The sequence below is a fragment of the Triticum dicoccoides genome, chromosome 2B (assembly GCF_002162155.2).
Source record: "Triticum dicoccoides isolate Atlit2015 ecotype Zavitan chromosome 2B, WEW_v2.0, whole genome shotgun sequence".
Taxonomy (NCBI): domain Eukaryota; kingdom Viridiplantae; phylum Streptophyta; class Magnoliopsida; order Poales; family Poaceae; genus Triticum; species Triticum dicoccoides.
Window position 1 is genome coordinate 229,103,092 of NC_041383.1, and position 13,002 is coordinate 229,116,093.

The window sequence follows — 13,002 nt, forward strand, 5'->3', positions numbered from 1 at the left end:
TTGACTCTTGACGCTGTTGACGTCATGATGATGTCATGACTGATGCTATAACTCTGTTTTCCTTTTAATTAATTTTTTAAATTTCGGAATATTTGTTTAAACTTTGAAAAATCATAGATATTAATTCGTAGCTCGGATGAAAAAGTATTATACATGAAAGTTGCTTAGAACGAGGAGAAAAATCCAGATACATGGTCCATTCGTCCGCCACACATCCCTAGCATAGAGAACATGCAACCTTTCCCCTCCGGTTCATCTGTCTAACAGACGTCCAGAACCTGGAAAACTTTCCTGTATGTTTTCTCCCTTCGCTAGTATCGCGTAGCACTGCGTTAGAACACCCCCAGCACCGCTTATTGTCAGGTTATGCATCTATGTGCTTTGTATTTACTGTTTCTCCCCCCTCTCCTCTCCAGTAGACCCCGAGACCGCTGCTGATGTCACTGTGATCGACTACGTCGCCGACGACACTTCTTCCCTTTCAGCGGAGCTTCCAGGCAAGCCCCCCCTTTGATCATCCTGATATCGCCCATTCCATTCTCTCATGCTTTCATTAGATTTTGCTACTGTAATTGATTGCTCCTATTCTGATGCATAGCCTGCTTTTGTACCTGCTATTGTACCTTACCTGTTTATCCTAAACTGCTTAGTATAGGTTGGTTAGTGATCCATCAGTGACCCCCACCTTGTCCTTGTTGTCCCTGCTTCATCATCGACGCCTCGATCAACGTGATCGACGACCAGAGCCCGACACCTCACATCACATCATGCCCCTTTTGATGCTCGACTCTGTAGAGTTACCATCGAGTGCCGAGGGTGGAACCTCATACATCACACTTGATGAGATCTCTGTAGTGTAGCTATTCAGTCGTGGTCAACGAGGGTGGTTCCTCCTTCACCATTCCCGATACGGCTCTGTCGTGCAACACTTCAAGTGTGAACCTCGAGGGTGGTTCCTCTTACGTTCACCTTAATGATTACATCGAGTGGAATCCACCGAGGGTGGTTCCTCGGGTTTTCCCCTTGATGTTTGGACACACGGTTACCTTGACTTACTTTAGACCATTGTTGAAGTTGGGTCGGCCCTGAGGGGTACCCGCGAGTTGATGTGAAAGTCGGGCGGGCCCGGAGAGCACCCGCGAGTTTTCCACGTGGCATGGTCGGGCAGTCTGGGCCCTTGTCGTAAGTCCACGAGACGGGGCGGTGGGGTCACATTACCGTGAGTGTTTGCTCATCTCCACGAGCCCCCAATGCACTAACAGGTTTGGGTATTTGTTCTGAGTTGGCCTCTAGCCTTTACGCACTAACCACCACACGAGAATAGTTATGGGCCTCGACATCACAGTATCAGCCGAAGCTTTGTTAGATGTCCAGTTCAGTAGTGCGGCACGGTTGGATCGTGCTGGCCATCCAAGGAGGTGCAGGTATCCACCCTGCTCGCAACGACCCAGAGTGTTGTAGGTGATGGGCCCAAGACCCCGGAGTGCTTAGGATGTAGACCGGAGGGGACCTCTCTGCTGAGCCTAGGTAGGGCTGTGACGTGTTGATCTTCTAAGGCCGGGCATTGGCCCCAGAAAGATGTGTCTGGACAGAGTAATCAAGCGTGTTGGGTAATGATGTCTACTACGCAACCTTCTTCTTGTAGACGTTGTTGGGCCTGCAAGTGCACATGTTTGTAGGACAGTAGCAAATTTCCCTCAAGTGGATGGCCTAAGGTTTATCAATCCGTGGGAGGCGTAGGATGAAGATGGTCTCTCTCAAACAACCCTGCAACCAAATAACAAAGAGTCTCTTGTGTCCCCAACACACCCAATACAATGGTGAATTGTATAGGTGCACTAGTTCGGCGAAGAGATGGTGATACAAGTGCAATATGGATGGTAGATAAAGGTTTTTGTAATCTGAAAATATAAAAACAGCAAGGTAACTAATGATAAAAGTGAGCGTAAATGGTGTTGCAATGATAGGAAACAAGGCCTAGGGTTCATACTTTCACTAGTGCAAGTTCTCTCAACAATAATAACATAGATAGATCATATAACAATCCCTCAACATGCAACAAAGAGTCACTCCAAAGCCACTAATAGCAGAGAACAAACATAGAGATTATGGTAGGGTATGAAACCACCTCAAAGTTATTCTTTCGGATCGATCTATTAAAGAGTTCGTACTAGAATAACACCTTAATACACAAATCAACCAAAACCCTAATGTCACCTAGATACTCCATTGTCACCTCAAGTATACGTGGGCATGATTATACGATATGCATCACACAATCTCAGATTCATCCAACCAACACAAAGTACTTCAAAGAGTGCCTCAAAGTTTCTACCGGAGAGTCAAGAACGTGTGCCAACCCCTATGCATAGGTTCATGGGCGGAACCCGCAAGTTGGTCACCAAAACATACATCAAGAGGCACATGATATCCCATTGTCACCACAGATAAGCACGCCAAGACATACATAGTGTGTTCTCAAATAAAGACTCAATCCGATAAGATAACTTCAAGAGGGGAAACTCAATTCATCACAAGAGAGTAGAGGGGGAGAAACATCATAAGATCCAACCATAATAGCAAAGCTCGGGATACATCAAGATCGTGCCTTAGAGGGAACATGAGAGAGAACACGAGAGAGAGATCAAACACATAGCTACTGGTACATACCCTCAGCCCCGAGGGTGAACTACTCCCTCCTCGTCATGGATAGGGCCGGGATGATGAAGATGGCCACTGGTGATGGGTTCGCCCCTCCGGCAGGGTGCCGAAATGGGCTCCCGAAAGGTTTTTGGTGGCTACAGAGGCTTGCGGCGGCGGAACTCCCGATCTATCTTGATATTCGATGGTTTTAGGGTACGTAGGGTTATATAGGCGAAAGATGTCGGTCGGGGGGTGCTCGAGGGGTCCACGAGACAGGGGGCCGCGCCCTGTAGGGGGGGCGCCCCCTATCTCCTGGGTTCCTCGAGTATCTTCTGACTTGATCTCTAAGCCTCCAGGATGATATTCTTCCAAAAAATCACGATGCCGAAGGTTTCATTCCGTTTGGACTCCGTTTGATATTCTTTTTCTTCGAAATACTAAAACAGACAATAAAACAGCAATATGGGCTGGGCCTCCGATTAATAGGTTAGTCCCAAAATTAATATAAAAGTGTATAATAAAGCCCATAATCATTCAAAACAGGTAATATAATAGCATGGAACAATCAAAAATTATAGATACATTGGAGACGTATCAAGCATCCCCAAGCTTATTTCCTGCTCGTCCTCGAGTAGGTAAATGATAAAAACAGAATTTTTGATGTGGAATGCTACCTAGCATGATTATCAAAGTAATTTTCTTTATTGTGGCATGAATGTTCAGATCCAAATGATTCAAAATAAAAGTTCATATTGATAAAAGAAATAGTAACATTTCAAGCATACTAATCAAAGCAATCATGTCTTCTCAAAATAACATGGCAAAAGAAAGTTCATCCCTACAAATTCATATAGTTAGGCTATGCTTCATTTTCGTCACACAAAGATGTTCCCAACTTCTATACCCCCGATGACAAGCCAAGCAATTGTTTCATACTTAAATAATCTCAAACTTTTTCAACCTTCACGCTATACATGAGCGTGAGCCATGGATTGCACTATGGGTGGAATAGAATATGATGATGGGGATTGTGTGGAGAAGACAAAAAAGGAGAAAGTCTCACATTGACGAGGATAATCAATGGGCTATGGAGATGCCCATCAATTGATGTCAACATGAGGAGTAGGGATTGCCATGTAACGGATGCACTAGATCTATAAATGAATGCTCAACAAAAGAAAACTAGTGGGTGTGCATCCAACTTGCTTGCTCACGAAGACCTAGGGCATTTGAGGAAGCCCATTGTAGGAATATACAAGCCAAGTTATATAATGAAAAATTCCCACTAGTATATGAAAGTGAAAACATATGAGACTCACTATATGAAAATCATGGTGCTATTTTGAAGCACAAGTGTGGAAAAAGAGATAGTAGCATTGCCCTTTTTATTTATTTTCTTATTTTCATTTTTTTTCTTTGGGCCTCTTTTTTTTCTTTTGGCCTTTCTCCCTTTTTTTTTCTTTTTTTTCTTTTTTTTCTTTGGGCAATGCTCTAATAATGATGATCATCACACTTCTATTGATTACAACATATGAATTACAACTCGAAACTAGAACAAGATATGACTCTATATGAATGCCTCTGGCGGTGTACCGGGATGGTGCAATGAATCAAAAGTGACATGTATAAAAATTAATGCATGGTGTCTTTGCCACAAATACGATGTCAACTGCATGATCATGCAATGGCAATATGACAAAAGTAATGTCTGTCATGATGATGATAAACGGAACGGTGGAAAGTTGCATGGCAATATATCTCGGAATGGATATGGAAATGCCATAATAGGTAGGTATGGTGGCTGTTTTGAGGAAGGTAAAAGGAAGTTTATGTGTGATAGAGCGTATCATATCACGGGGTTTGGATGCACCGACGAAGTTTGCACCAACTCTCAAGGTGAGAAAGGGCAATGCACGGTACCGAAGAGGCTAGCAAAGGTGGAAAGGTAAAAGTGCGTATAATCCATGGACTCAACATTAGTCAAAAGAACTCATATACTTATTGCAAAAATTTATAAGTCATCAAAAATCAAGTACTACGCTCATGCTCCTAGGGGGATAGATTGGTAGGAAAAGACCATCGCTCGTCCCCGACTGCCACTCATAAGGATGCACAAGCTAGGTACACTTTATGTTTAAATTTTGTTACACAACTTTAACCATACGTGCATGCTACGAGACTTGCTAACTTCAACACAAGTATTCTTTAAATTCATAATCACCCAACTAGCATGACTTTAATATCACTACATCCATATCTTAAAACAATTATCAAGTATCAAATTGATCATAGCATCCAATTCACTTCCTATGATAGTTTTCATTCAAATTACCATGATGTTTAAGACTCTCAAAAGAATATAAGTGAAGCATGAGAGCTCATTAATTTCTACAAAATAAAACCACCGCCGTGCTCTAAAAGATATAAGTGAAGCACTAGAGCAAACGAAAAACTACTCCAACAAGATATAAGTGAAGATCAATGAGTAGCTAAATAATTATGAAACTATGTGAAGACTCTCTCTCATTAAAGAATTTCAGATCTTGGTATTGTATTCAAACAACAAGCAAAACAAAATAAAATGACATTGCAAGGATAGCACAACTCATGTGAAGAAGCAAAAACTTAGGCTCAACCAATACTAACCGATAGTTGTTGAAGAGGAAAGGTGGGATGCCTACCGGGGCATCCCCAAGCTTAGATGTTTGAGACTTCTTGAAATATTATCTTGGGGTGCCTTGGGAATCCCCAAGCTTGAACTTTTGTGTCTCCTTAATTCCTCTCATATCATGGTTTTTCTTTTTATCAAAAGCTTCATCCACAACAAACTCAACAAGAACTCGTGAGATAGGTTAGTATAAACCAATGCAAAACCTTATCATTTTCTACTTTAACAAATCACTTAAATAATTATTCAACATTGAATACTAAATTCCTCTGCATATTTAACACTCCTATCCTCAAATAGAATCATTAAACAAGCAAACATATGCAAACAATGCAACCATAACAGCAATCTGCCAAAACAGTACAGTCTGTAAAGAATGCAAGAGTATCAATACTTACCTAACTACAAAAATTATGAGAGAAAATTCCCACTGTAGTAAATTTATCAGAGCTCAATATGCAAAAAGTTTCAACATTATACCATTCTCTAACTTTTCTAGGGAATTTTTGCAACAGCGGTAAACTTTCTATTTTCAAACAGCAACATGTATACTAGCAAAATAAGCATGGCAAAGGCTATCCTTGACATTTTTATTGAAAATAAAGACGCAAAACATTAATCTAAATAATATAAAGCAAATAATAATGAGAGAAAATGACACTCCAAGCAAAACTCGTATCATGTGGCGAATAAAAATATAGCTCCAACTAAAGTTACCGATGAACGAAGACGAAAGAGGGGATGCCTTCCGGGGCATCCCCAAGCTTAGGCTTTTGGTTGTCCTTTAATATTACCTTGGGGTGCCTTGGGCATCCCCAATCTTAGGCTCTTGCCACTCCTTATTCCATAGTCCATCGAATCTTTACCCAAAACTTGAAAACTCCACAACACAAAACTCAACAGAAAACTCGTAAGCTCCGTTAGTATAAGAAAATAAAACCACCACTTAGGTACTGTAATGAACTCATTATAAATTCATATTGGTGTAATATATACTGTACTCCAACTTATCTATGGTTCATACCCTCTGGTACTACTCATAGATTCATCAAAATAAGCAAACAACACATAGAAAACAGAATCTGTCAAAAACAGAATAGTCTGTAGTAATCTGTATCAAACATATACTTCTGGAACCCCAACAATTATACCACATTAGGAAGTCCTAAGAAATTTGTGTGACAATCCAGAGAAAAACGAATCAGATCAGAAGCATGTTTCTGTGAATTAACAAAACTAATTTACTTGGTGCAAAAGTTTTTGATTTTCAGCAGGATCAACACAACTATCACCATAAGTTATCCTAAAGGTCTTACTTGGCACTTTATTGAAACAAAAGCTATAAAACATGATTACTACAGTAGCATAATCATGTGAACATACAAAAACAGTAAGGGTAAATATTGGGTTGTCTCCCATCAAGCGCTTTTCTTTAATGCCTTTCTAGCTAGGCATGATGATGACAATGATGCTCACATAAAAGATAAGAATTGAAACATAACGGGAGCATCATGAAGCATATTACTAGCACATTTAAGCCTAACCCACTTCCTATGCACAGGGATTTTGTGAGCAAACAACTTATGGGAACAATAATCAATTAGCATAGGGAGGTAAAACAAGCATAGCTTCAAGATTTTCAACACATAGAGAGGAAACTTGACATTATTGCAATTTCTACAAGCATATATTCCTCCCTCATAATAATTTTCAGTAGCATCATGAATGAATTCAACAATATAACCAGCACCTAAAGCATTCTTTTCATGATCTAAAAGAATATAAAATTTACTACTCTCCACATAAGCAAATTTCTTCTCATGAATAGTAGTGGGAGCAAACTCAACAAAATAATTATCATGTGAGGCATAATCCAATTGAAAACTAAAATCATGATGACAAGTTTCATGGTTATCATTATTCTTAATAGCATACAAGTCATCACAATAATCATAATAGATAGCAACTTTGTTCTCAAAATCAATTGGAACCTCCTCCGAAATAGTGGATTCATCACTAAATAAAGTCATGACCTCTCCAAATCCACTTTCATCAATATAATCATCATAAATAGGAGGCATGCTTTCATCATAATAAATATTCTCATCAAAACTTGGGGGACAAAAAATATCATCTTCATCAAACATAGCATCCCCAAGCTTGTGGCTTTGCATATCATTAGCATCATGGATATTCAAGGAATTCATACTAACAACATTGCAATCATGCTCATTATTCAAAGATTTAGTGTCAAACATTCTATAGATTTCTTCTTCTAACACTTGAGCACAATTTTCCTTTTCATCATACTCACGAAAGATATTAAAAAGACGAAGCGTATGAGACAAACTTAACTCCATTTTTTTGTAGTTTTATTTTATAAACTAAACTAGTGATAAAACAAGAAACAAAAAGATTCGATTGCAAGATCTAAAGATATACCTTCAAGCACTCACCTCCCCGGCAACGGCGCCAGAAAAGAGCTTGATGTCTACTACGCAACCTTCTTCTTGTAGACGTTGTTGGGCCTGCAAGTGCACAGGTTTGTAGGACAGTAGCAAATTTCCCTCAAGTGGATGACCTAAGGTTTATCAATCCATGGGAGGCGTAGGATGAAGATGGTCTCTCTCAAACAACCCTACAACCAAATAACAAAGAGTCTCTTGTGTCCCCAACACACCCAATACAATGGTAAATTGTATAGGTGCACTAGTTCAGCGAAGAGATGGTGATACAAGTGCAATATGGATGGTAGATAAAGGTTTTTGTAATCTGAAAATATAAAAACAGCAAGGTAACTAATGATAAAAGTGAGCGTAAACGGTATTGCAATGATAGGAAACAAGGCCTAGGGTTTATACTTTCACTAGTGCAAGTTCTCTCAACAATAATAACATAGATAGATCATATAACAATCCCTCAACATGCAACAAAGAGTCACTCCAAAGACACTAATAGCGGAGAACAAAAGTAGAGACTATGGTAGAGTACGAAACCACCTCAAAGTTATTCTTTCGGATCGATCTATTAAAGAGTTCGTACTAGAATAACACCTTAAGACACAAATCAACCAAAACCCTAATGTCACCTAGATACTCCATTGTCACCTCAAGTATCCGTGGGCATGATTATACGATATGCATAACACAATCTCAGATCCATCCAACCAACACAAAGTACTTCAAAGAGTGCCCCAAAGTTTCTACCGGAGAGTCAAGAACGTGAGCCAACCCCTATGCATAGATTCATGGGCGGAACCCGCAAGTTGGTCACCAAAACATACATCAAGAGGCAGATGATATCCCATTGTCACCACAGATAAGCACGGCAAGACATACATCAAGTGTTCTCAAATAAAGACTCAATCCGATAAGATAACTTCAAGAGGGGAAACTCAATTCATCACAAGAGAGTAGAGGGGGAGAAACATCATAAGATCCAACCATAATAGCAAAGCTCGGGATACATCAAGATCGTGCCTTAGAGGGAACATGAGAGAGAACACGAGAGAGAGATCAAACACATAGCTACTGGTACATACCCTCAGCCCCGAGGGTGAACTACTCCCTCCTCGTCATGGATAGGGCCGGGATGATGAAGATGGCCACTGGTGATGGGTTCGCCCCTCCGGCAGGGTGCCAGAATGGGCTCCCAAAAGGTTTTTGGTGGCTACAGAGGCTTGCGGCGGCGGAACTCCCGATCTATCTTGATATTCGATGGTTTTAGGGTACGTAGGGTTACATAGGCGAAAGAAGTTGGTCGGGGGGTGCTCGATAGGTCCACGAGACAGGGGGCCGCGCCCTGTAGGGGGGGCGCCCCCTATCTCCTGGGCTCCTCGAGTATCTTTTGACTTGATCTCCAAGCCTCCAGGATGATATTCTTCCAAAAAATCACGATGTCGAAGGTTTCATTCCGTTTGGACTCCGTTTGATATTCCTTTTCTTCGAAATACTGAAACAGGCAATAAAACAACAATATGGGTTGGGCCTCCGGATAATAGGTTAGTCCCAAAAGTAATATAGAAGTGTATAATAAAGCCCATAATCATTCAAAACAGGTAATATAATAGCTTGGAACGATCAAAAATTATAGATATGTTGGAGACGTATCAAGTAACGCGGTGCACCCCTGCATGGAAGATATATTCGAATACCGTGTCCACAGTAATTGACGTTCAGACTTATATCCTGATCTTATATAACTAGAAATGGATGCTTGAGATATGTGATGGATATGTGGCTCCAAGATTGCTTTCTCGCAGGGAGTCGAGGAAGGATATCTGGGCGTTGTTGTTACAACATGCTTGTTAATTAAACTTCTATTCTTTACTCCTCAACATGATGCAAGATGCTTGGAGCTGCTTGAAGATGCTAGTCTTCGTTAGGCTAGGCCTTCTCCTCTATTCCGGCATTCTGCAGTTCAGTCCACAGATACAACCCTTCCATTTGATACCAATGCATACTTAGTATAGATTTGATGCTTGCGAGTACTTTGGATGAGTACTCACGGTTTCATTGCTACCCCTTTCCCCCTTCTTTCTTCTTTTCGGTTGATGCAACCAGATGGTGGATCCTTGGAGCCAGATGCCACAGCCAACGGATACTACTACTTGGAGACCGCCGCCGACTAGGAGTAGTTTAGGAGGTCCCAGGCAGGAGGCCTTGCCTCTTCGATCGTGTTGCTTTTGTGCTAGCCTTCTTAAGGCATCCTTGTTAACTTATGCATGTACTCAGATATTGTTGCTTCCACTGACTCTTGTGTATCGAGCTATGTATTCGAGCCCTCGAGGCCCCTGGCTTGTAATATAAAGCTTGTATTCTTTTATTTGTGTTTAGAGTTGTGTTGTGATATCTTCCCGTGAGTCCCTGATCTTGATCGTACACATTTGCATGTATGATTAGTGTATGATTGAATCGGGGGCGCCACAAGTTGGTATCAGAGCCGATTGCCTGTAGGATCCCCCTTTCCAACTCCTTGGCCAAAGTTGAGTCTAGTCTTTGAAAAACTGTTTTACTAACATGGCTATGTGGCTTACGGGCCCTTGTCACCATTGGGTGGTATTAGGATATTTTATTCCTTGTCGTTACTCTGGGAATCCGATCTCTCTTCTATTCGGGTTAAATGATTTTGCTAACAACTCTAGGTTCTCATAAATACTTTCTCTCGGAGAGCTCCTCACTCCAGATGATTACTTGGTGCACCAGAAGATTATGAAGTTACTCTCAGAAGTTTTCTAGAGACCCTTGTGCCCTTCGCTGTTGCGATCCCTACCACTGATAAATCCTTATGGGTAACTACCTACATTGTCATTCTTACCTTCATCCCCAGTTGCTCTTGTTATTACAAGATGCCCTAAAAAACTATTTGATCTTCCGAAAATACTTAGTAGCCTATTACTCTTGTTCCTCCTTATCTGCTTGCATTATGGTTACTTCCATATGTCTAGCAATACTCATTAGCATCCTTTGTCATCGTAATTTCGAGCATTTGATTCGATAAGTTTGTGAATGCTCGCGATCGTCGGTCTAATTAGAATTCTTCCCTTGGATCAGATGTCACTCCGGACATGAGCTGGTGTTTGACAAATCAAACCTTGCTTGATTGTCAATCTATGTCTATCCAACTTACTTGTCTTTGATCAAAGCCTCTGCTTCTGATCCCTTGAATTGGAAATCATAATTTCGTTGCGTTGAGCTTTGAATTAGTCGGTTGTTTCTATAACCTGATCTCCTTGCATCCTTTCTTCTTCTGGTTGAGTACCATTGCTCACATCAGATCCCTCGTGGACCACCAGGTCCTTTGTTGGGTTCTATCCGACAGTGTCCTACTTATTCAGTAACCTTGTGAGCTTTTCCTTGGATACATAATGCCTTTAGTAAATTGTATCCCCTAATTTTGTCAATCATGCTCTGCTTCCGAGCTTGAGTTATTTATTCCTAAAGTTTGTGGAATTTGTTCCTAAGATGTCCCGATGGGTTGAATCTATGTCTTCCCTAAATTCGGGTGAACTCGAAAGTTATGCGGGTTTTACTCTATTGGCTTTTCGCCATGTAAAATTTCAGCGCTACACCTTCTTCGAATGCGAGAAGTGAATGGAAAGTTGTGCATTAGAGAAGTGGGAGTCGACCTTGAACATGCCCATGGATCCGATGAAAACTTATCACGGAAGCTTCTTGTTATAATAATAATCCCCTTGTGATAAGTTCATCTATTAACTATATTTGGTCCTTTACAACTGTGGTTTCGACCATATTGTTCTTCTTTGATCCCATTTCTCGGACAAGTTAAAGTACTTGTCTTCTTCAGATCATTTCACATGTCTAACCTCTATTCTTCTCTACCCTCGAGTATTACCCTCTTGTATCTAGAGAATATCACGGAACTACATAACTTCCTATGAGTTCTTCATCAACTATTATTTCTCGCCAATTCAAAGTTTCCACGGGTTCTGAGCTGTTAGACACTCGAGAAAACTGATAACTGATTCAGGTCTCCATTGCTTTGTTTAACCTTTCTTGTAACCTAACATATCTGAGTAGTGATAATACCCTGCTTATGTAAACACCTCGGTGTACAACTCTGTCAGTAAGACCTTGTTACTATTGTTGATGACATTCTGGTAGCCACCGATGGACGAGAACTTTGCCTATTGGTCCGCCTCGTCTTAACGAGCAGGAAAATGGTTCTCTTCATCCCTCGCCTTTGGTACCGATGTTGTTGCCGACATAACTGGCAGGTTATTGTCTGACATGCCTTGCTATCAAGATCATGCAAGATGACATCACCCTTCCTAATTTTTGTTCCACATGGTGGGCCCATAACCCACAGTTCCACAAGATCAAAACCCGACTCTCCTATTCATCCATATTTTTTCAAAATTGTTCCTCGTGCTTGGCTTCGTATGTACATCACGAGCACCTTTCTAGTGATCTATTCTGGTATCAGACGCAATACTTATTCTCATTGCTCTGAACCCCTTTCACCCTCTGTTTTAGGTAACAAACGGTTGCCTACCTGCTTAAAGCTTCTTATTGCTCCTCCTTACCTTGCTCTCGATGACTTTCTTGAATTTCAACTAGAGAGATGCCTCTATGCCACGTTCACCGAGATAGCCCCCGGGTACCTATCTTGTGTTGAGCTTTGTCCTTCCCGAGTCTTTCCCCTTACTCCACCCCTTAAATCTCAGGACGAGATTCCTTGTAATGGAGGAGAATTGTGACGCCTAGATAATCAAGCTACAACAATCCCCTGCTAATGGTACCATGTCATCACATTATTGTTGCTAATCCTCACTTGATCCAAATTGCTGTTCATTTCAAACTCAAATTTAAAGTCAAAAATTCTAATTTGCCAGACCTGAAAACTAAAATGCTCATGTTGTTACAAATAATCTTTTGGTAATATTGGTGGAAAAACCAAAATTTATGGGATGGTTAGATGCTCTGAAATAAATAAAAGCGGTAAAGAAATAACAAAAAAAGCAGAACCCCCCTTTTACAGTGGGCCTCGTGGCCCAGCTGGCCATACAGCCGGTCGGCCAGGCCGGCCCACACGACCACCTCCCCCCTGCATAACCATCTCCCACTCCCCACTAACCCTAGCCCACTACCCAATTGACCCCCCACTCCCCCTCGATCTCTCTCCCCCTCCCCCGATCCAATCTGGATCGGGATCGAGCGACCCCCCCGACT